Source organism: Schistocerca americana, chromosome 6 (genome assembly GCF_021461395.2).
Source record: "Schistocerca americana isolate TAMUIC-IGC-003095 chromosome 6, iqSchAmer2.1, whole genome shotgun sequence".
NCBI classification, from domain to species: Eukaryota; Metazoa; Arthropoda; class Insecta; order Orthoptera; family Acrididae; genus Schistocerca; species Schistocerca americana.
The window spans coordinates 135,689,502-135,710,752 of NC_060124.1; positions in this window are offsets into that span (position 1 = coordinate 135,689,502).

Consider the following 21,251-nt stretch of genomic DNA (forward strand, 5'->3'; position numbering starts at 1 on the left):
CTTCCACAGGAGTGATCAAATAGCCGTGGTTAGCATCGAAGCTGATCGAAGAAATAACTACCTTTGTTGAATCCGAACGAACTGTGTCTTCCGGTATCTGTGCACCTGTCAGGCAGTAGTACCTTTCATGAAATGTACATGGTGCCCTACGAATTTGCATTTCATTTGCTTCTACGACAAACAGTATCTTGAATGCTGTTCTAGCACAGAAAGCGTCATAAGCAATAGTAAACGATTATGTAATCTATTCTGTAATAAACTGAGTATACATGTTAACGAAATTTAATGTAATTATTGATTTCTTAATGTAATTAATGAGGTGAAAATTTCTATAATTTTTTAATCTTGCGGGAATGTATTATTTAATGGTAGTCTTTATGTTACAATTGAAATAAAAAATTACACAGTGTTCGAACCGCATATCCCCAACATGGTAGCCGTGAACCTTAGCCGTTTCCCTACTCTCACCCGGTCGAAACATCAGTAACGTTTTGGTAATATGATGTACGCATAAAACATCATCATAGATCTTCTCGGAAACTATAGGCTGTCGTATGTTGCATGTAGTGATGACACCTCTCTCTACAACATACCTGAGACTCAGGTCTGATGGTCGCCTTGCTAGTTCGAGAAGCGGCTGCCCCGACCCGGCGTAAAATCCATCACGACAGCTGGAGGTGCCCAGTCGCCCCGTCGTCTAGCATAGCTCCGGCGTTGTGCTGCTACTGCTGGACTCCGAATGCATTAGCCTCGAAAGCCACAGTTATTTGTCTGGTTCGCGGGTCACATTTGCTGCACTATTGCCCAGCCCCCCGTCACGTAGCTCGTAACATTGTTCTTTCCCTAGCGTAGTGACACACAACTGACTGCTTCCAGCTGTTACCACCGTGCGGCGAAGGTATCGCCAACCACTGCTATCATGTCTTACAATCCTTTTGCGGACATATCGCTATATCCTATATCTTGCCGCATTGAACTTAGCGGCCAGCGGTAGTTAACGCAATATTCCACGGCAGCTTTCTTACAAACTCCCACAAGTTTAACTTAAAACTGTAGCATTCAGAATTTGCGTGCACATTTGTTTTTCACGTGGGTTGGGAGTACCCCCAAACTAGTGACATGTAGTTTTGAGTCAATGAATTTGCTCAGTGGGTTTCTCTATAAGAGAAGGGATTCTGTAGAGCACGCTACGTTGGTTGCAGTTTAAGGTGTTGATATTTCGAGACTATATTTTTGTATAGTATTCTACTATTCGCAACGTCATCGTTCCTAGAGTCATTTAATAAATTAATCGTTCAAAAATGGTTCAAAAATATTCAAATGTGTGTGAAATGTTATGGGACGTAACTGCTAAGGTCATCAGTCCCTAAGCTTACATACTACTTAACCTAAATCATCCTAAGGACAAACACACACACCCATGCCCGAGGGAGGACTCCTCCGCCGGGACCAGCCGCACAGTCCATGACTGCAGCGCCTAAGACCGATCGGGTAATCCCGCGTGGCTCAAAAATGGTTCAAATGACTCTAAGCACTATGGGACTTTACATCTGAGGTCACCAGTCCCCTAGACTTAGAACTACTTAAACCTAACTAACCTAAGGACATCACACACATCCATGCCGGAGGCAGAATTCGAACCTGCGACTGTAGCATCAGCGTGGTTCCAGACTGAAGCACCTAGAACCGCTCGGTCATAATGGCCGGCGCAAAAATTAATCGTTTTTTACAATGTTGTTGTGGCAAGCACAGATACGTTTGTTACAATGTATGCATCAGAATTTAAAGAAAGTCTAAAAACAGTAAATGAATTAATCTCTGAAACCGCCAGATGTTTATGTATTTTGTGTTTTCTCGAAGTCTGCTGTTGTTTTTCTCACCTCCTTGTTAACTGCTCGGAGATGTAAGAAAACTTGTGACAAATGGAAGGCGCACTAATGACTGTGTTAATTAACGTGAGTACCATAATTGAAGTAAACAGAAGACATGTACAGAGTTAAAAACTGTAACTGTTTACTTCACAGTCATACAAAATAACATTACTAACATACTGTATGCGGCAAACACCCACCCACACACACACACACACACACACACACACACACACACACAACACACACTCGCTCATGTGTGTATGGATGTGTGTGTGTGTGTGTGTGTGTGTGTGTGTGTGTGTGTTTTACAGAGACCCATACGCAAAAATCTGGTTCCACTGCTGAGTGGTCCGCAGAAATCATTGGGTTATGGAGAATCTCAGTTGCATTTCTGGTACTGCCAAGAAAGGGGTATGCCCTTGGTGGGAGTACTAGTACAGATGCTAAGCCGAGTCGCGAAAGTTGCCAAAACGGAAGGGAGAACTATGTGTTGACTGCTTGCCATTCGATACCGTATCCACAAGGTTCACTGTGGCAGAGGATGACGCTGCGACCAGTTGACATCCGTCGGGCCTTCAAGTCCAGGACAAGCTCGTTTCACATAAAATAAAATTTTCACTAGCAAGACGTAAGCGTTTTGTAGGGTATACGGTAACCATGAAGTCAGATATGGAAGTGGGTGGGTGAGGTTAATGTTTTAAGTTAGTTCACAGTGTCGTACCTGAAGAAAACAGCACAAACCAAGGTCGTTAAAGATGCGTTTTATTGGATGACTGATTTCGACAGAGTTGTGCTGTCATTTTTGGATCTTATGCTTCATTTTACAACATGTTATCCATGAGTATTATAAATCACTTTATATTCCTTATGCGACTTACAACACTGATCGACAAAACATTGTAAAAATCCGAAGCATGAGAACCCATAATGACTCCATACCTCTACGGAAACGGGTGCTACAGTAAAATGCTTTTTGAGCGATCTTGGCTTATGAATTGTTTTTTCAGTTACCACACATTGCAGACCGCCCTCAGTGTGCCCATGTTAGGAATATATATCAGTTCCGTGATTTTCAGTGAAAAGAGGGTATATATTGAAAGCCGAAAGACATGACACATACCATGCGATACGATAGCTTTACGAAGGGAAAGAGACAACTTTACAGGTGGGGCGACCACAGCCATGAGCATTCATCTTGGGTGTTAATAATCCCTTCAGCTGTATTTTGGTGTATACTGTCTTTTAGTGGTGTTTTATATTTGACAGACGACGAACGGTGGGTAGAATGATTCCGCTCTAATGTTGTAATCATATGTTACATGAAGATGTGGCTTTAACTACACGAAACCGGTAGTGGTACAGTAATAAAGAACAAAAAGACAGCTGATGCAGTTATTAATACCAAAGAGAAAGAGATAACACCATCAGCTGGACATGTGGCCATTTTTATTGGTTATATCGCGACTTCTTCCACAATAAAGAAACTTCTGTCACGTGATTGTCTAAACAGACCAGTAAGTTTGCAAATGCCTGTATGTATGATTATTTTTTGTTTTCTCTTAAACTGTAATACCGTGTTACATCCAAGATCCTTGTGAAATTTATCCAGCGATGAATAAAACTTCTGCAACTGTCGTCATGGTTGTGATCTTCAGTGCGAAAACTGGTTTGATGCAGCTCTCAACGCTACTCTGTATTCATCTCTTAATAGCTATTCCAACCTACATCCCTATTTGCTTTGTTCATCTCTTGGGTTCAGCTATAACTGTGACCGTCCACACGTCCCTCAGATACCAAACTGAGTATTTTTCGATGCCTAAGGGGGTATCCTGTCAACTTATCCCTTCTTTTAGTCAATTTTTGTCATACATTTTTTCTCCAATTCGATACAGCAGCTTCTCATTAGTTAAACTGTACATAGAATCTTCAGCATTCTTTTGTAGCACCACGTTCCGAAAGGTTGTATTCTACTCATATTCTACTCAAGTCTTCTGCGCCTACACAGGTACCCCGCAAGCCACGGTACGGTGCGTGAAGGAGGGTACTCTATACCACCACCAGTCATTTTCCTTCCTGTTCCGCATGCAAACAGAGCGAGGGAAAACCGACTATCTATATGCCTCCGTATGAGCGCTAATTTCTCGTATCTTATCTTCGTGGTCCTTAAGCGCTATGTATGTTGGCGGTAGTAGGCTAGTTCTGCAGTCAGCTTCCAATGCAGGTTCTCTAAATTTTCTCAATGGCATTTCTCGAAAAGAGATACCCATTTGTGTTTCCGAAGCGCCAATTTCTTGTTGTTCGAAACTACTGGTAACAATACTAGTAGCTCGCCTCGGAATTTTTGCGATGTCTTCCTTTAATCCGACCTGGTACGGATCCTAAATACTCGAGCAATACCCAAGAATAGGTCGCACCAGCGTCCTACATGCAGTCTCCTTTACAAATGAACCATACTTTCCTAAAATTTTCGCAATAAACCGAAGTCAACGATTCAACTTCTCTGCCAAAGTTCCGAAGTGCTCGATCCATTTCATATCACTTTGCGACTTTCCGCGTAGGTGTTTATACGACGTGACTCTGATCGTTTACGATCAATAGCGCGTAAATACTCAGATCATGCAATACTATTTGGAGGCGACTTTAACATGCCGAGTATAGACTGGGATGTCTGTGGATTCACTGCGGTGGGTGCAGATACAGTCATGCGAAATACTTTTGAACATGTTTTCTAATAATTGCCTTAAGCAACTAGTTCGGCAGCCCACAAACAATGGAAATATCCTACATCTTGTAGCTACAAATAGGCCGGGCCTTATCGACAGTGTCAGCATAGAAAAGGGGATTAGCGATCATGATGTCTATATAGCAACTATGATTGTAAAAGTTAATAAATCAACCAAGAATGCTAGGAGAGTGTTTCTGCTAGATAGAGCAGATAAGCAGGTACTAACATATTACTTCGGCAGTGAATTGGCATCACTTGGTACAAGTAAGATGGATAAAGAGGATTTATGGACAATGCTCAAGTAGACTGCAAATCCTGGTGTGGACAGTTGCGTGCCTAGTAAGTGGAGAAAGGATGGTTTAATAACGAGGAAGCAGAGGCTGTTACACTCTAGGTTCAAAAGGGGACGCACAAACGACGAGCCAAGGTTGACAGAAGGTTATCAGACATTCGTGAGTCTGTGAAAAGATCTGTGTGCGAAGTACCACCGTCACACCTGAACAAACGATTTGGCAGAGAACCAGAGAAAATTCTGGTCGTATGTAAAATCGCTAAGCAGGTCTACGGCTTCCATCAGTCCCTTGTTGATCAGCGTGGTGTGGCGCTTGGAGGCAGCAAAACTAAAACCAAAGTTTTATATTTCACATTCAAGAAAGAAGGAGACGCGTACAAACATACCGTCATTGAACATCGGACAGTCTCTCGTATGGACGACACTGAAATAAGCATTCCTGGCGTAGAGAAGCAAGTTACAGGTTTTAATACAAATAAACGACCATATCCGGACGGAATCCCAGTCCGATTTTACAAAGAATACGCTACGGCATTGGCGCCTTATCTACATTTATTGTGAACCTCACGCCCAGCACCCCCCCCCCCCCCCCCTGCGGGTCTGGGGGTTAGAATAGGCCCGAGGTATTCCTGCCTGTCGTAAGAGGCAACTAATAAAAGGAGTCCATCCCCCTCAAGGGGGTAGTTAGCGCCTGCGTCCGGAGACAGACGGTTCCACGACCTATATTTGTGGTCTTTTTGGTTTTTCACTTCTCGTTTCTTCATTCCTTTGGTTGGACCCTTTCTTTGTTCTTCTCCATCTCACTGTCTTCCTTACTCTTTCCCTTGCCTTCCTCTCCTTGCCTTCCTCTCCTTGCCTTCTTCTCCTTGCCTTCTTCTCCTTGCCTTCTTCTCCTTGCCTTCTTCTCCTTGCCTTCTCTGGTCTCCGCCTCGGCTTTTGAGACAGTCTGTCCTCTCTCTCTTCCTTTTCCTCTTCTTTCTTCCTCCCTGTGCGCGTCTGAAGGCCGACCCACGCGTTCGCACGCGTAGCCAGTGACGGGGTAACGCGTAATTCCCCGCCCTGGGTAGACAAGTAAGGCACGCACGTACCCCCTGGTAAAGGCCAGGCTCAGGGAGGGGTGTTTGCCTGAGCTGATACCTTCTGACCATGCCGATTGGTCCCTCCGTCTGTTTCTCAGGAGGTGTGACCTGAGGTGTAAACATTCACCTAAGGCGGGAGTGCCCTCTGAGAGGGTCCCCATAAGGAAGGAGCGCGCCATCGGAGACGCTGGCAATCATGGGGGATTCCTCCGCAGTGGATTTCTCTTTTTCTCTCTCGACTTCTGCCCACAAACGGAAACATGACCAGCCACCAGTGACAAAAGTACTACCACCTGCCCCGCAGTTCCTCGTTGTTCCTCGATCTGAGGACAGAAAGGATTTTTCCTCTGTCAACCCTTTCGTTATCCAGAAGGGCGTAGATGCCATCGCCGGTACTGTTAAGTTTTGTACAAGGTTGCGTAATTGTACCTTGTTACTCGAAACTGAGAGCGCCTTTCAAACACAGAAACTGCTTTGAGCCACACTCCTGTACACGTTCTCTGTCCGGGTGGAGGTTCACCGAACTTTGAATTCGTCTCGTGGTGTGGTCTATACTAGATCCCTCGACGGATTGACTGACGAGGAGATTCAGTCTTTCCTCGCTGAGCAGGGCGTGACGGCTGTCCATAGGGTCATGATAAAGGTCAACAATGACCTTGTACCGACCCGGACACTTTTCTTGACCTTCGATAGTGTTCAGCTGCCATCGCGCATCAAAGCGGGCTACGAGGTTATTTCTGTTCGCCCCTATGTCCCAACACCTACGCGCTGCTACCAGTGTCAGCGTTTTAATTACACTCGCCAGTCTTGTTCCAGTGCGGCTAAATGTGTCACTTGTGGCAGGGATGTCCATGAGGGTGACTGTCCACCTCCGTCTCCTCGTTGTGTGAACTGTCAGGGTGACCATGCAGCGTCCTCCCGTGACTGTCCCATCTACAAGGAAGAACGCTGTATCCAAGAAATTCGGGCCAAAGGGAAAGTGTCCACCTCGGCTGCTCGCAAGCTATTTGCTAGTAGGAAGCCCACGCTGCTCCCAGCGGGGAAATACAGTACTGTCCTCGCCTCTCCTCGGACTACCAGGGAGGTGGCAACCAAGACATGCGATTTGACCTTCAGCACCACGGTCGTCCGTTCGGCCAGTGCTAAGATCACGCGGTCGACGTCTCCTCTTCCTCCCATCACCCCACAGACACAAGCCCTTTCCTCAGCTTCTGCTAAGACGAAGACCCAGAAGTCATATGCACGGGCCTTCAAGAAGGAACCGTCCCGTGCAGACTTCCTACGTACCTCGACCTCCCAGCCATCGACCAGTACTTCCACCAAACAACCTTCCAAGAAGGCTCATAGGAAGCACAGTTCTCCTTCTCCGCCACGGCGCATTTCTTCTCCTGCGCCACCCAGCGGTTGCCGCCCCAGGCCGTCATCCGTTTCGCCTGGCCTCACCGCTGGTAGCCGAACATCTGGCCGTTCACCTGCGGAGGAAGCTCCCCCTCCCGGCCATCTTACCAAGATGGCCGATGAAACTATAGAACCAATGGACGATGACTGTACGCCTACTGATAGCGGCGGAAGTGCTCGCTCGAAGCCAGGCCCTCAGCGGCCTTCGAGGTGACCCCTTCTTTCATCTTACTTTTCTTCTTACGATGGCACTTATTCACTGGAATATTCGCAGCATTCGCTCCAACCGTGAGGACTTGAAATTGCTGCTCCGCTTGCACCGTCCGCTCGTCGTAGTCCTCCAGGAAACGAAGCTACGCCCATGCGATCAAATTGCCTTGGCACACTACACCACTGTGCGTTTTGACCTACCCCCTGTGGTAGGTATTCCGGCTCATGGAGGGGTTATGTTGCTGGTCCGGGATGATATTTACTACGATCCCATCACATTGCACACCGGCCTGCAGGCAGTTGCCATCCGAATTACTCGCCCCACTTTTACATTTTACATTTGTACCGTTTACACTCCATCGTCGTCTGCCGTTACCAGGGCAGACTTGATGCAAATTATTGCTCAGCTACCTGCACCATTTTTGTTAACTGGAGACTTCAATGCCCACCATCCCCTTTGGGGCTCTCCTGCATCCTGCCCGAGGGGCTCCCTGTTAGCAGACCTTTTCAACCAGCTCAATCTTGTCTACCTCAATACTGGCGTCCCTACTTTTCTTTCGGACACATCTCACACCTATTCCCATTTAGACCTCTCTATATGTACTACCCAACTTGCACGCCGGTTTGAGTGGTATGCACTTTCTGATACATACTCGAGCGACCACTTCCCGTGTATTATCCATCTCCTGCAGCATACCCCCTCTCCGTGCTCATCTAGTTGGACCATCTCCAAAGCAGACTGGAGGCTCTTCTCTTCCAGGGCGACCTTTCAGGATCAAACCTTCACAAGCTGCGATCGTCAGGTCGCACACCTCACGGAAGTCATTCTCACTGCTGCTGAATATTCCATCCCTCACCCTACTTCTTCTCCACGTCGCGTACCGGTCCCCTGGTGGACCGCAGCTTGTAGAGACGCTTTACGCACCTTTAAACGCCACCCTACAGTGGGGAATTGTATCAATTATAAACGATTACGTGCACAGTGTCGTCGTATTATTAACGAAAGCAAGAAAGCCAGCTGGGCTGCTTTCAAAAGCACCTTCAACAGTTTTACTCCTTCTGTTGTCTGGGGTAGCCTGCGCCGGCTATCTGGCACTAAGGTCCACTCACAAGTTTCTGGCTTGACGGTCGCGAATGACGTCCTTGTGGCCCCTGAGGATGTCTCCAATCCCTTCGGCCGCTTTTTCGCAGAGGTTTCGAGCTCCGCTCATTACCACCCTGCCATCCACCCCCGCAAACAGGCAGAGGAGGCTAGGTCACCTAACTTCCGCTCCTCGAATCGTGAAAGTTATAAAGCCCCATTCACCATGCGGGAACTCGAAAACGCACTTGCCCGGTCACGGTCCTCCGCTCCAGGGCCTGATTCTATTCATATTCAGATGCTGAAGAACCTTTCTCCTGCGGGTAAAGGTTTTCTACTTCGTACTTACAATCGCCTCTGGATTGAGGGACATGTTCCCGCATGCTGGCGCGAGTCAATTGTTGTCCCGATTCCTAAGCCGGGGAAGGACAAGCATTTGCCTTCCAGTTATCGACCCATCTCGCTTACCAGCTGTGTCTGAAAAGTGATGGAGCGAATGGTTAACTCTCGTTTAGTTTGGCTGCTCGAGTCTCGACGCCTACTTACCCATGTACAATGTGGATTTCGTAGGCGCCGCTCTGCTGTTGACCATCTGGTTACCTTGTCGACCTTCATTATGAATAACTTCTTGCGGAAGCGCCCGACCGCGGATGTGTTCTTTGATTTGGAGAAGGCTTACGACACCTGTTGGAGGGCGGGCATTCTCCGCACCATCCATACATGGGGCCTTCGCGGTCGCCTCCCTCTTTTTATTCGTTCCTTTTTAATGGATCAACAGTTCAGGGTACGTGTGGGTTCTGCCCTGTCAGACACCTTTCGCCAGGAGAGTGGGGTGCCACAGGGCTCAGTTTTGAGCGTCGCTCTCTTCGCCATAGCGATCAATCCAATAATGGATTGCCTCCCAGCTGATGTATCAGGCTCCCTTTTCGTGGACGATTTTACCATATATTGCAGCGCGCAGCGTACATGTTTCCTGGAGCGCTGTCTTCAGCGTTGTCTTGACCGTCTTTACTCATGGAGTGTCGCCAATGGCTTCCGTTTTTCTGCCGAGAAGACGGTCTGTATTAACTTCTGGCGCTACAAAGAGTTTCTCCCACCGTCCTTACGATTCGGTCCCGTTGGTCTCCCATTCGTGGAGACAACAAAATTTTTAGGTCTTACATTTGACAGGAAACTTAGCTGGTCTCCACATGTGTCATATTTGGCTGCCCGTTGTACCCGTTCTCTAAATGTCCTCCGTGTTCTCAGTGGTATGTCGTGGGGAGCGGATCGAACCGTCCTCCTTCGTCTATATCCGTCGATCGTCCGCTCCAAGCTGGATTATGGGAGCTTCGTATACTCCTCTGCACGGCCATCCATCTTACGCCGCCTCAACTCCATACAACATCGGGGTTTACGACTTGCGATCGGAGGGTTTTATACTAGTCCCGTCGAGAGTCTTCATGCTGACGTTGGTGAATTGCCACTCACCTACCGGCGCGATATACTGCTTTGTCGGTATGCCTGTCGGCTACTGTGAATGCCCGAACACCCGTCTTATCGTTCCTTTTTGACGACTCTCTCGACCGTCAATACGGGTTGTATGTCTCTGCCCTGCTACCCCCTGGAGTTCGCTTTCGTCGCCTCCTTAATTTTTCACTCCCTGCAACCTTTCGAGTGGGCGAGAGCCACACGCCACCTTGGCTCCAGGCTCAGGTTCGCGTTCACCTTGACCTCAGCTCGCTCCCAAAGGAGGTTACCCCCAGTTCGGTCTACCACTCCCGTTTTGTTGAACTTCGTTCGAAGTTCATTAATATGACCTTCATTTATACAGATGGCTCTAAGACCAATGACGGGGTCGGGTGTTCTTTTATTGTCAGGGCAAAAAGTTTCAAATACCGGCTCCATGGCCATTGTTCGGTCTTCACAGCTGAGCTCTTTGCCCTCTACCAGGCTGTTCTTTACATCTGCCGCCACCGACATTCTGCTTATGTCAACTGCTCCGATTCCCTGAGCGCCATCCAGAGCCTCAGTGATCCGTATCCGGTTCACCCTTTCGTGCACCGGATCCAACGCTCTCTTCAGCAGTTGGTGGACGTCGGTTCTCCGGTTAGCTTTATGTGGGTTCCTGGTCATGTCGGTATCCCTGGGAACGAAGCTGCAGATGCCGCGGCCAAGGCTGCGGTCCTCCAGCCTCGGACAGCTTCTTGTTGTGTCCATTCGTCAGATTGTAGCAGGGTCATTTGTCGGCGCATTTTATCGCTGTGGCATGCCGATTGGGCTGCACTTACAGACAACAAGCTTCGGGCCTTGAAACCTCTTCCCGCGGCTTGGACGTCCTCCTCCCGCCCTTCTCGGTGGGAGGAGGTCGTTTTGGCCCGGTTACGAATTGGACACTGCCGGTTCAGCCATCGCCATCTGCTGACGGCTGCGCCGGCGCCGTTCTGCCCATGTGGGCAATTGCTGACGGTCCGCCACATTTTAACGTCCTGTCTGGATTTTAACACACTGCGTCTTGATCTTGGCCTGCCATGTACTCTAGATGCCATTTTAGCGGATGACCCACGAGCAGCTGCTCGCGTTCTTCGTTTTATCAACTTGACAAACCTCTCTAAGGACATTTGATTATGCTGTTTTTTTAATCCTATGCCTGTCAGTCTGTCTTTTATCGTGTTTTCCCTTTTAGCTGCTGTTTTAAACTTGTGCCTCGCGGTGCATTCCTAACGTAGTCTGGGCGCTAATGGCCATTGAAGTTGTGCGCCCTAAAACCACATTAAAAAAAACGCCCAGCACAAAGAAAATGCAGGTGACTCCAGTATATAAGAAAGGTAAAAGAAACGGATGCGCAAAATTACAGATCAATATCCCTAACTTCCACGTGGTGCAGAATCCTTCAATACATTCTCAGTTCGTATATAACAAACTTTCTTGAGACTAGGAAGCTTATGTACACGAATCAGCATGGTTTTAGAAAGCATCGCTCGTCCGAAACTCAGCTTGCCCTTTTCTCACATGGTGTGCGGTGAACTATGGTTGAAGGACAACAGGCAGATTTCATATTTCTAGATTTCCGGAAAGCATTTGACACGGTGCCCCATTGCAGGCTGTTAACGAAGATATGACCATATGATATAAGTTCACCGATACGTGAGTGGCTCGAAGTCTTCTTAAATAATAGAACTCAGTATGTTGTCCTGGACGGCGAGTGTTCATCAGAGACAAGAGTATTCAGGAGTGCCCAAGGGAAGTGTGATAGGACCGTTGTTGTTCTCTATACATATAAATGATTTTGCGGACAAAGTTAGACAAAATTTTCAGTTGGTGTGAAGAATGGCAGCTAGCTCTTAATGTTAAGTTAATAAGGATGATAAGGAAGAACAAATCTGTAATGTTCGGATACAGTACTACTAGCGTCCAGCTTGACACAGTCAAGTCCTTTAAATATCTGAGCGTAACGTTGCAAAGCCATATGAGGTGGAACGAGCATGTGAAAACTGTGGTAGGGAAGCCGAATGGTCGTCTTCGGTTTATTGGGAGAATTTTAGGAAAGAGTTGTTCACCTATAAACGAGACCGCATATACGACACTGGTACGACTTATTCTTGAGTACTGCTCGTGTGTTTTGGATCCGTACGAGGTTGGATTGAAGGAAGACGTCGAAGCACTTCAGACGGGTGCTATATTTGTTACCGGTAGGTTCTAACAAAACGTAAATGTAACGGAGATGCTTCGCGAACGCAAACGGGAATACCTAGAGGGAAGGCGGCGCTCTTTTTGGAAAACACTATTGAGAAAATTTAGAGAACCAGCATATGAAGCTGACTGCCTATCGCTTCTGCTCCCGCCAACATACATTGCGGGTAAGGACCACGAAAATAAGATACGAGAAATTACCGCTCGTACAGAGAGCGTACAAACTATCGTTTTTCCCTCGCTCTATTTGCGAGTGAAACTGGGGGAGGGAATGGTAAGTAATGATACAGGGTACTTTCCGCCACACACCTTGCGGTGGCCTGTGGAGCGTCTGTGCAGATGTTGATGTAGATAAAATACTTCATTGTCCTGCGGCAAGCTAAAGAATATCACACCTTTAAAAATGGCGCAGAGAAAATCGAAAAGTCCGCTTGCCTTGGAATCTTGCCAGCTACAGACAACACTGTGAAAGAAAAAATAAATAGTAGAATAAAAAAAGTTACTTCGCATTACTGAACGTACTAAAAGGCAAACTTATTTCAAAAAATTAAAAAATCAGCGTTTATAAAACTCACGCCCGTCAAACACGGACATTAATAAAACCATAAGAAGCAAAATAAAGAATTATCGAAAGGACATGTTTAAGGAAGATATTTGGCGGGATTAATAAACAAAGGAGTACGTGGCAACTATTTATTTAAAACTTAAATAAAGTTTATACGCGTTTCAGAGTATTACTATCCCTCAAAGTAGTCACGAGCATTGTGTATAAGCTGTTGATAGCGATGTGGAAGTTTAAGGATACACTTAGCAGCGCCAGATGATAATTCGAAAGGTCTACTGCCCAACAAATATCTGTATTGGTTCAATTTAGGACTCAAGTTGAAGTCACAAGGGCTTAAGTGTTGGGACTGTGGTGTGTGGTACAACATTTCCCAGACATCGACTGAACAAATCAGTCACAACGTGGACCATAAGCACTCGAGCATTGTCCTGCAAAAATATAAGCGGCTCCCACAAAACGGGTCGCCGCTTCTTTTTCTCAGCTGGTCGTAGTCTGTGTTCCAAAAATGTATACCTTAGAGACAGAAGCGGCGACACTTTCTGCAGGACCAGTCCATAATTTTGCAGGACAATACTCATGTGCATGTGACCCAAGTTGTGACTTATTTGTTAGATCGATGGGGCTGGAAATTGCTGCACCATGCACCGCACTTCCCAGACTTCAGCCCTTGAAACATCAAATGGTTCAAATGGCTCTGACCACTATGGGACTTTACATGTGAGGTCATCAGTACCCTAGAACTTAGAACGACTTAAACCTAACTAATCTACGGACGTCACACACATCCATGCCCGAGGCAGGATTCGAACCTGAGACCGTAGCGGTCGCGCGGTTCCAGAACGAAGCGCCTAGAACCGCTCTGCCACAACGGCCGGCCCCTGAAACTTCAATTTGAGTTATAAATTGAAGGAAATACCTTCAGACCTGTTACAGAGATTCGTTGAGATATAGATAGCTCCATTGGAACTATCAACACCTGGAACTGCTAAGGGAAGTTCTAAATAAATAGTTGCCACTATTAACGTCCCTGCCCTCGTACCTATTATGAGTGGAGAACTAGACATTTTATCCAAAATTAAATGTAGGAGATGTCATTGCATTGGACACGCACTTTGAGCTCCAGAAGAAAAGGAAATCTATCATTTATGTAAGCGAAAATCTTAAATAAGAAGCCCTCTCGGAAAACTAAGACGACGCTACTACAAGAACATCAAAGAAGATATGAAAATGTGATATGTGGTCAAGTAGAAAATTAGATGGCAAGGTAGAACTACATGGTGAAGCATTGTGACGTTAGCAGCGAAGAGCTTTCATAGATTGTGAAGCTTGTTATTAATAATCGTCGGCCATATTTAGCATCTTTCGTTGTTAGTTAACACGGACAACAGTTGTGCCGATCGACTACAAGAATCTTTGTCATCCAATATCAAGTTCAGATTTTGTAATTAATAGTGACTAAAATGTATTATATGACGTCTCTTTATGGTTAGTCAGCAATGACGATTAGTGTTGTGGTCGAATCTCTGTCAGGTACAAACAATTTTCTTAGTTAGTATTAGGTCTCAGTCAATATCCAGAACAAAACAGTTCGTTCTGTCATGTGAAGTTCAAACATCTGCACTGTTGGCTGCTCATTAATAACTTTGATTTCTAATGTGATTTTATCTTAGATAACAAGTGTGATAGTTGATTTTCGAACTGTACATAGACCAACGTGTCATCTTGAAGATAGTGAGTTACTAGTGCATACGTTGTTAACAGCAAAAGTTTTGATAGAGCGGTTGACGCTGTTAATCGTGGTTTTTGTTGCTATTTAGTTAGTTATCAGTTGTTGGAAAAGCACTCTCATTCCTAGGGACGGTTAATGGGTGATTGGGAAATCTTTTAGCTAACAAGAATATTTCAGGCAATCACGGAATTTTGGAAGTACAGATATTCTTGAAATTCTTTATTCTCAAGAAAATGTAGTAAGAATTACGGAATAATTAATTTGTTATAGCTGCAGGCATTATTTGCGCCAGATACTAACGAGAGTGGTAATAGTTTAGAGATGTCACTTATTGTAATAAATTATTAGTTAACAAGTGTTAAGCACTGTCTTAGGTGTTCCCTGATGTTTGTATTACCGTGGTATCAATTTACATCTGGAGTTAATTGCCATACAGAGGAGTGTTTCCTAGTGGTCATTTGCGGTAACCATTCTGTATAGTTAAGCGACTGTACCGAAACGAGATTAGAGGACCTTCAAGACAGCTACGTTTTGTGGGCTGTATGCAAATCAGAGGAAATTTTTGAGCGTGGTGGTACCTTCTAGTCGATTAGCCAAGAGAAAGAACACGAATAAAATTTGAATGAAATATTGCCGTGGCAAGGTTTTATAATATTGTGTAACCAGCTAGTCGAATCATGACAGACGCGAAATTTCGCAAGTCTAGCGCCTATGTAATGCTAGGTGTTCGCCGAGAAAGATAGAATATATAGTGAATTGCTCAAATACGATACGATGTATTACAGTTGGTACAAATGATTCAAATGGCTCTGAGCACTATGGGACTTAACATCTGAGGTCATCTGTCCCCTAGAACTTACAACTACTTAAACTTAACTAACTCAAGGACATCACACAATCCATTCCCGAGGCAGGATTCGAACCTGCGACCGTAACAGTTGCTCGGTTCCGGACTGAAGTGCCTAGAACCGCTCGGCCATCGCGGGTGGTAGTTGGTATACTATTCATAGTACTCTCGTTTCTCAATTATTTTAGATAGAATAATCATTGGGGTCATTGGGTAACCTAGTTTACGAAGTGTCATATACTTGGAAGGCACATTACGCTACGTCAGAACCACAGGAACTGGGATACCCCGAACGTGTATCAAAAGACGCCGCGGAGTTGGTGAGGGGTTGCGCCACGTTGTTTCGGTGGTGGAGAAGGTGGCTGCATTTCGAGATTTTCCATGCACGGCTTGGCGCAGGAAGTCTGTGTAAGCTGATTACCTGGCGGAGACCGCGGCGGTCTGGGGGCGCAACGCCCTGAGAGCTGCCGGCTTCTTGCCGGCAGACGGCAAGGCGGCTGCTGTTGCTGCCGCGGGAAGCTTTTAGCGGCGGATGTGGAGTGGCGGGGAGACACGCCTGCCCGGCTGCCGGCGGCGGCTCCACTCCCGAGACTTCTCCGGCTCCGCGCAGACGTCCTCGACCTGTGCATGCAGCAGTCTGGCGCTCAACTCGCGACGCTGGGGCGCCCACATAGCAGTACTCGATAGTGCACTACCAAGAAAACAGAGGCTATAGGGTGCTTTGGTCCGAATCTTATAGACACTGCGTACTAGCGCTTAGCATAAACTGCGACCTGTCTCAAGGCGGCAGTCACTTACGGCCTACCAACAGTGTTCATTATGGGCGCTATTAATATACTGTATCGTATTTGGTCCGCGTCTGCGACAAGTGGTAAATGCGGAAAGTCTGTGTGTATTCTGACGGCTCTAAATACAAGGATTCTCACAGCTGTGTTCCGTCATCTATGCCTATGATATTCAGCATCAGTTTAGGCAGCTGACCTCGTAGCCACAGAAAGCATGTCCCTCTCGTATGGCCATCACAGCTACTTCAGACACAGAAGTAGATATCCTCGGTGCAATAAAGCAGCTTGAAACAATAAAGGCAAGGCGCCCGGTCCAGATTGTATACCAGTCAGGTTCCTCTCAGAGTATCCTGACAAAATAGCTCCATATTGAGCAATTACATACAACCACTCGCTCATAGAGCCGACCGGGGTGGCCGAGTGGTTCTAGGCGCTACAGTCTGGAACCGCGTGACCGCTACTGTCACAGGTTCGAATCCTGCCTCGAGCATGGATGTGTAGCATGGCCTTAGGTTAGTTAGGTTTAAGTAGTTCTACGTTCCAGGGGACTGATGACCCCACAAGTCCCATACTGCTCAGAGCCATTTGAACCATTTTTTTTGCTCACAGAAAGATCCGTACCTAAAGACTAGAAAATTGCTCAAGTCACACCAATACCCAAAAAGAGAAGTAGGAGTAATCCGCTGAATTACAGGCCTATATCACTAACGTCGACTTGCAGTAGGTTTTTGGAACGTATACTGTATGAATTACCTCGAAGAAAACGATTTATTGACTCATAGTCAGTACGGATTCAGAAAATATCGTTCTTTTGAAACACAACTAGCTCTTTATACTCATGAAGTAATAAGTGCTATCGACAGGGGATGTGAAATTGGTTCCATATTTTTAGATTTTCAGGAGGCATTCGACGCCGCTCCTCGCAAGTGTCCTCTAAACAAACTGCGTGCCTACTGAATATCGCCTCAGTTGTGCGACTGGATTCGTGATTTCCTGTCAGAAAGGTCACAGTTCGTGGTAGTAGACGGAAAGTCATCGAGCAAAATAGAAGTAATATCCGGCGTTCCCCAAGGAAGTGTTATAGGCCGTCTATTGTTCCTGATCTATATTAACGACATAGGAGACAATCTGAGTAACCGTCTGAGATTGTTTGCAGGTGATGCTGTCATTTACCGTCTTGTAAAGTCATCACATGATCAGAAAGACTTGCAAAATTATTTAGATATCTGTATGGTGCGAAAAGTGGCAAATGACCCTGAATAAAGAAAAGTGTGAAGATATTCACGTGAGTACTAAAAGAAATCAGGTAAATTTCGTTTACGTGATAAGTCACACAAATCTGAAGGCTGTAAATTAATCTAAATACTTAGGGACTGCAATTACAAATAACCTAAATTGGAATGATCACATAGATAATATTGTGGGTAGAGCGAACCGAAGACTGTGGTTCATTGGCAGAACACTCAGAAGATGCAACAGGTCTACTAAAGAGACTGCTTGCACCACGCTTGTCCGCCCTATTCCGGAGTATTGCTGTGCGGTGTGGGATCCGCATCGGGTGGGACTGACGGATGACGTCGAAAAAGAACAGAGAAGGGCAGCTCGTATTGTATTATCGCGAAATAGGGGAGATATTGTCACAGACATGATATCTGAATTAGAGTGGCAATCATTAAAACAAAAGCGTTTCTCGTTGTGACGGGATCTTCTCATGAAATTTCAATCACCAGTTTTCTCCTCCGATTGCGAAAACATTCTGTTGCCACCCACCTACATACGGAGGAATTATCATCACGATAAAATAAGAGAAATCGGGGCTCGCACAGAAAAACTTAAGTGCTCGTTTTTCCCGCGTGCCGTTCGAGAGTGGAACGGGAGAGAGACAGCTTGAAGGTGGTTCATTGGACCCTCTGCCAGGAACTTTATTGTGAATAGCAGAGTAATCATGTAGATGTACATCTTGTCATACTCGTCGCCTCGCTCTCCGCGATGAGCGGTGACAGCACTTACGTTAACTGATAAGGTGAAAGGGAGATGTTACCCTACATACCGAATACCTGCTGATGTTATACCGAATCGGTAAGTGCGTCTGATTTGTGTGGATCAAGGACATTGTTGGTGTTGTGGGGAACGAAAAAGCCGACCAACTGGCTATGGACCGGTGATTATTTTTTGTTGGGAGGACTGAAATGCAGGCTGTAGCTCTGTGATACCAGTGAAGGAGTTGCCTGGATGAGAATCAGCGGCTCCAGTTCGTGGAAAGATGTCAACAGCAGTGAGAACAGTGTGCCGGCCGTAGCGCCTCCATGCTGCATACGGAAAGCGACAAAAGGTAGAGGATGGCATGCAGACGGTTCTGTGCACTGGCAGCTACAAAGCCGATTGGCAGTAGAGTTTATGTACGCACGTTTATAAGCCAAAATATTCGTTTTCTTCAGCACAGGAAGGAATGATTTCATAACGACAATAAATTTCGTTTCGATAATGGAAGGAAAACTGTGAACTACTAATTAATTATGTGTTAACAGCAGAATAACTACTAATTGGCACTAAAAGATGTAGAGAGTAAGATAATTAATAACGGAAAATATCCCTTGTCAGAGAAGGTGATATGTGAAACAAAAGAGCTTCAGTAAACGTGCTTTCACAAATGTGACGTTAGCGAGGTGGCTGCAAGTGTGTGCTTATGAGTCGCCACTGATTTTATGCGTTGGACACAACATTTTTCTTGTCTTTGCGCATCAGTGTTCACCTACGGATGTCATGCAGGCACGTCTTCATGCAACCCGGCATTTTAACTCCACCATCACGCCGCGCGGGGTAGCTGCGCTGTCTTGGCCACCTTGCTGCGGTTCGCTCGGCTCCCGTTGTCGGAAGTTCGAGTTCTCCCTCGTGCATGGCTGTATCTTGTCCTTGACGTATGTTAGTTTAAGTTAGATTAAATAGTGTGTAAGCTTAGGAACCGATGAACTTAGTTGTTTGGTCCCATAAGACCTTACCATAAATTTCCAAACTTTTTTTCCACCATCACAATACATATTTTCGTTAATGAAATCCTATGTAAGGACTTTGAAGAGCAGTTGAATGGAATGGACAGTGTCTTCAGAGGAGTATCAAAGATGAACATCAACAAAAGCAAAACGAGGATAATGGAATGTAGTAGAATTAAGTCGGGTGATGCTGAGGGAATTAGATTAGGAAATGAGACACTTAAAGTAGTAAAGGAGTTTTGGTATTTGGGGAGCAAAATAACTGATGATGGTCGAAGTAGAGAGGATATAAAATGTAGATTGGCAATGGCAAGGAAAGCGTTTCTGAAGAAGAGAAATTTGTTAACATCGAGTATAGAATTAAGTGCCAGGAAGTCTTTTCTGAAAGTATTTCTATGGAGTGTAGTATGGAAGTGAAACATGGACGATAAATAGTTTGGACAAGAAGAGAATAGAAGCTTTCGAAATGTGGTGCTACAGAAGAATGCTGAAGATTAGATGGGTAGATCACATAACTAATGAGGAGGCATTGAACAGGATTGGGGAGAAGAGAAGTTTGTGGCACAACTTGACCAGAAGAAGGAATCAGTTGGTAGGACATGTTCTGAGGCGTCAAGGGATCACCGATTTAGTATTGTAGGGCAGCGTGGAGGGTAAAAATCGTAGAGGGAGGCCAAGAGATGAATATACTAAGTAGATTCAGAAGGATGTAGGTTGCAGTAGGTACTGGGAGATGAAGAACCTTGCACAGGATAGAGTCGCATGGAGAGCTGCATCAAACCAGTCTCAGGACTGAAGACAACAACAACAACAAACATGTAAATAATCCATCACAGTTTGAGAAGCACAGTGGTATGCATACCTACAACAGTAGAGGGAAAAATGACCTCTTTTACCCAGTGTTAATGCTGTGTGTATCTCAGAGGGGCTCAATTTGCAGCAATAAAAATGTTTGCTCGTTTGCTCGACAACATAAAAGGTCTGACAGGTAGCGAGCAAGTATTTAATTTAATTTAAGATCATTTCTCCTAGTCTGCTCGTACTATTATTGATGAATTTCTACTTAGAAATTGGAAGCCAGTAAAAAAATAAATAAAAAAATTAATAAAATAAAAACTTTTTTTAAAGTTTAATTGCATTAGTAGGAATGAAATGATATCTTCATTGAAGTGCGATAAAGGAATCCTTCAAGTGATCTACGGATCATGTAGGATCATGTAACTAACTAATTATCTAACTAACCATATGCAGTTCGTGATGTTTGCAAAATTGAAAACTACTCAGAGATGGGGGTGGAATCAAACATGCTGGACAGGTTGGATACAGTGCACAGTCCGAGAACCCACGTCATTTGTCTCAGCACTGGCAGATATAGTCCTAACGAAACCTCACCGGAGCTAAGAGTGTATGTAGACACGCATTTCACCTATGGTAGGCAATGCCGACAAAAATTCCGTCATCGAAATCCCTAAGAGTTGTGGGATGACGTGGATTCCTCGGCGTATTCGGTAACAGTTGAATTTCGCTCCTGCCAGGAGAAAAGGAAGGCCACCACGATTTAATCAGAAGCTAAGGATATGATTTTGAAAGTAGTACTAATTTCTCCAGGAAATTATCAAACCAGAATAGCTGCACAGTACCTGAGTAATATTACCGGTACACGATTATGTCATGGCAGTTCAGAGTACCCGTACCTTGCCCAACGAGATCAAAGTCTCAGAAGGATCCTTACCGACTTAGTGCCTTCGATTTTCGTTATACTTGTAGCGTTTGAAGGTCAGGGCCTGGATATCAATTTCCTAAAGCAGCACATCCTTATCTACATACACATCTAAAAAGATACTATGCAATCCACAGCGCGGCATCTGGTGGAGGATACCTCGTACCACTCGAAGTCACTTGCTTTCCTACTCCATTCGCAAATAGAGCGAGGGGAAAACTCCTATCTACACGCCTCGGGTTTTTTTTTCCGTCATCAGTGTTCTTACTAGTTTGAAGAGGCCC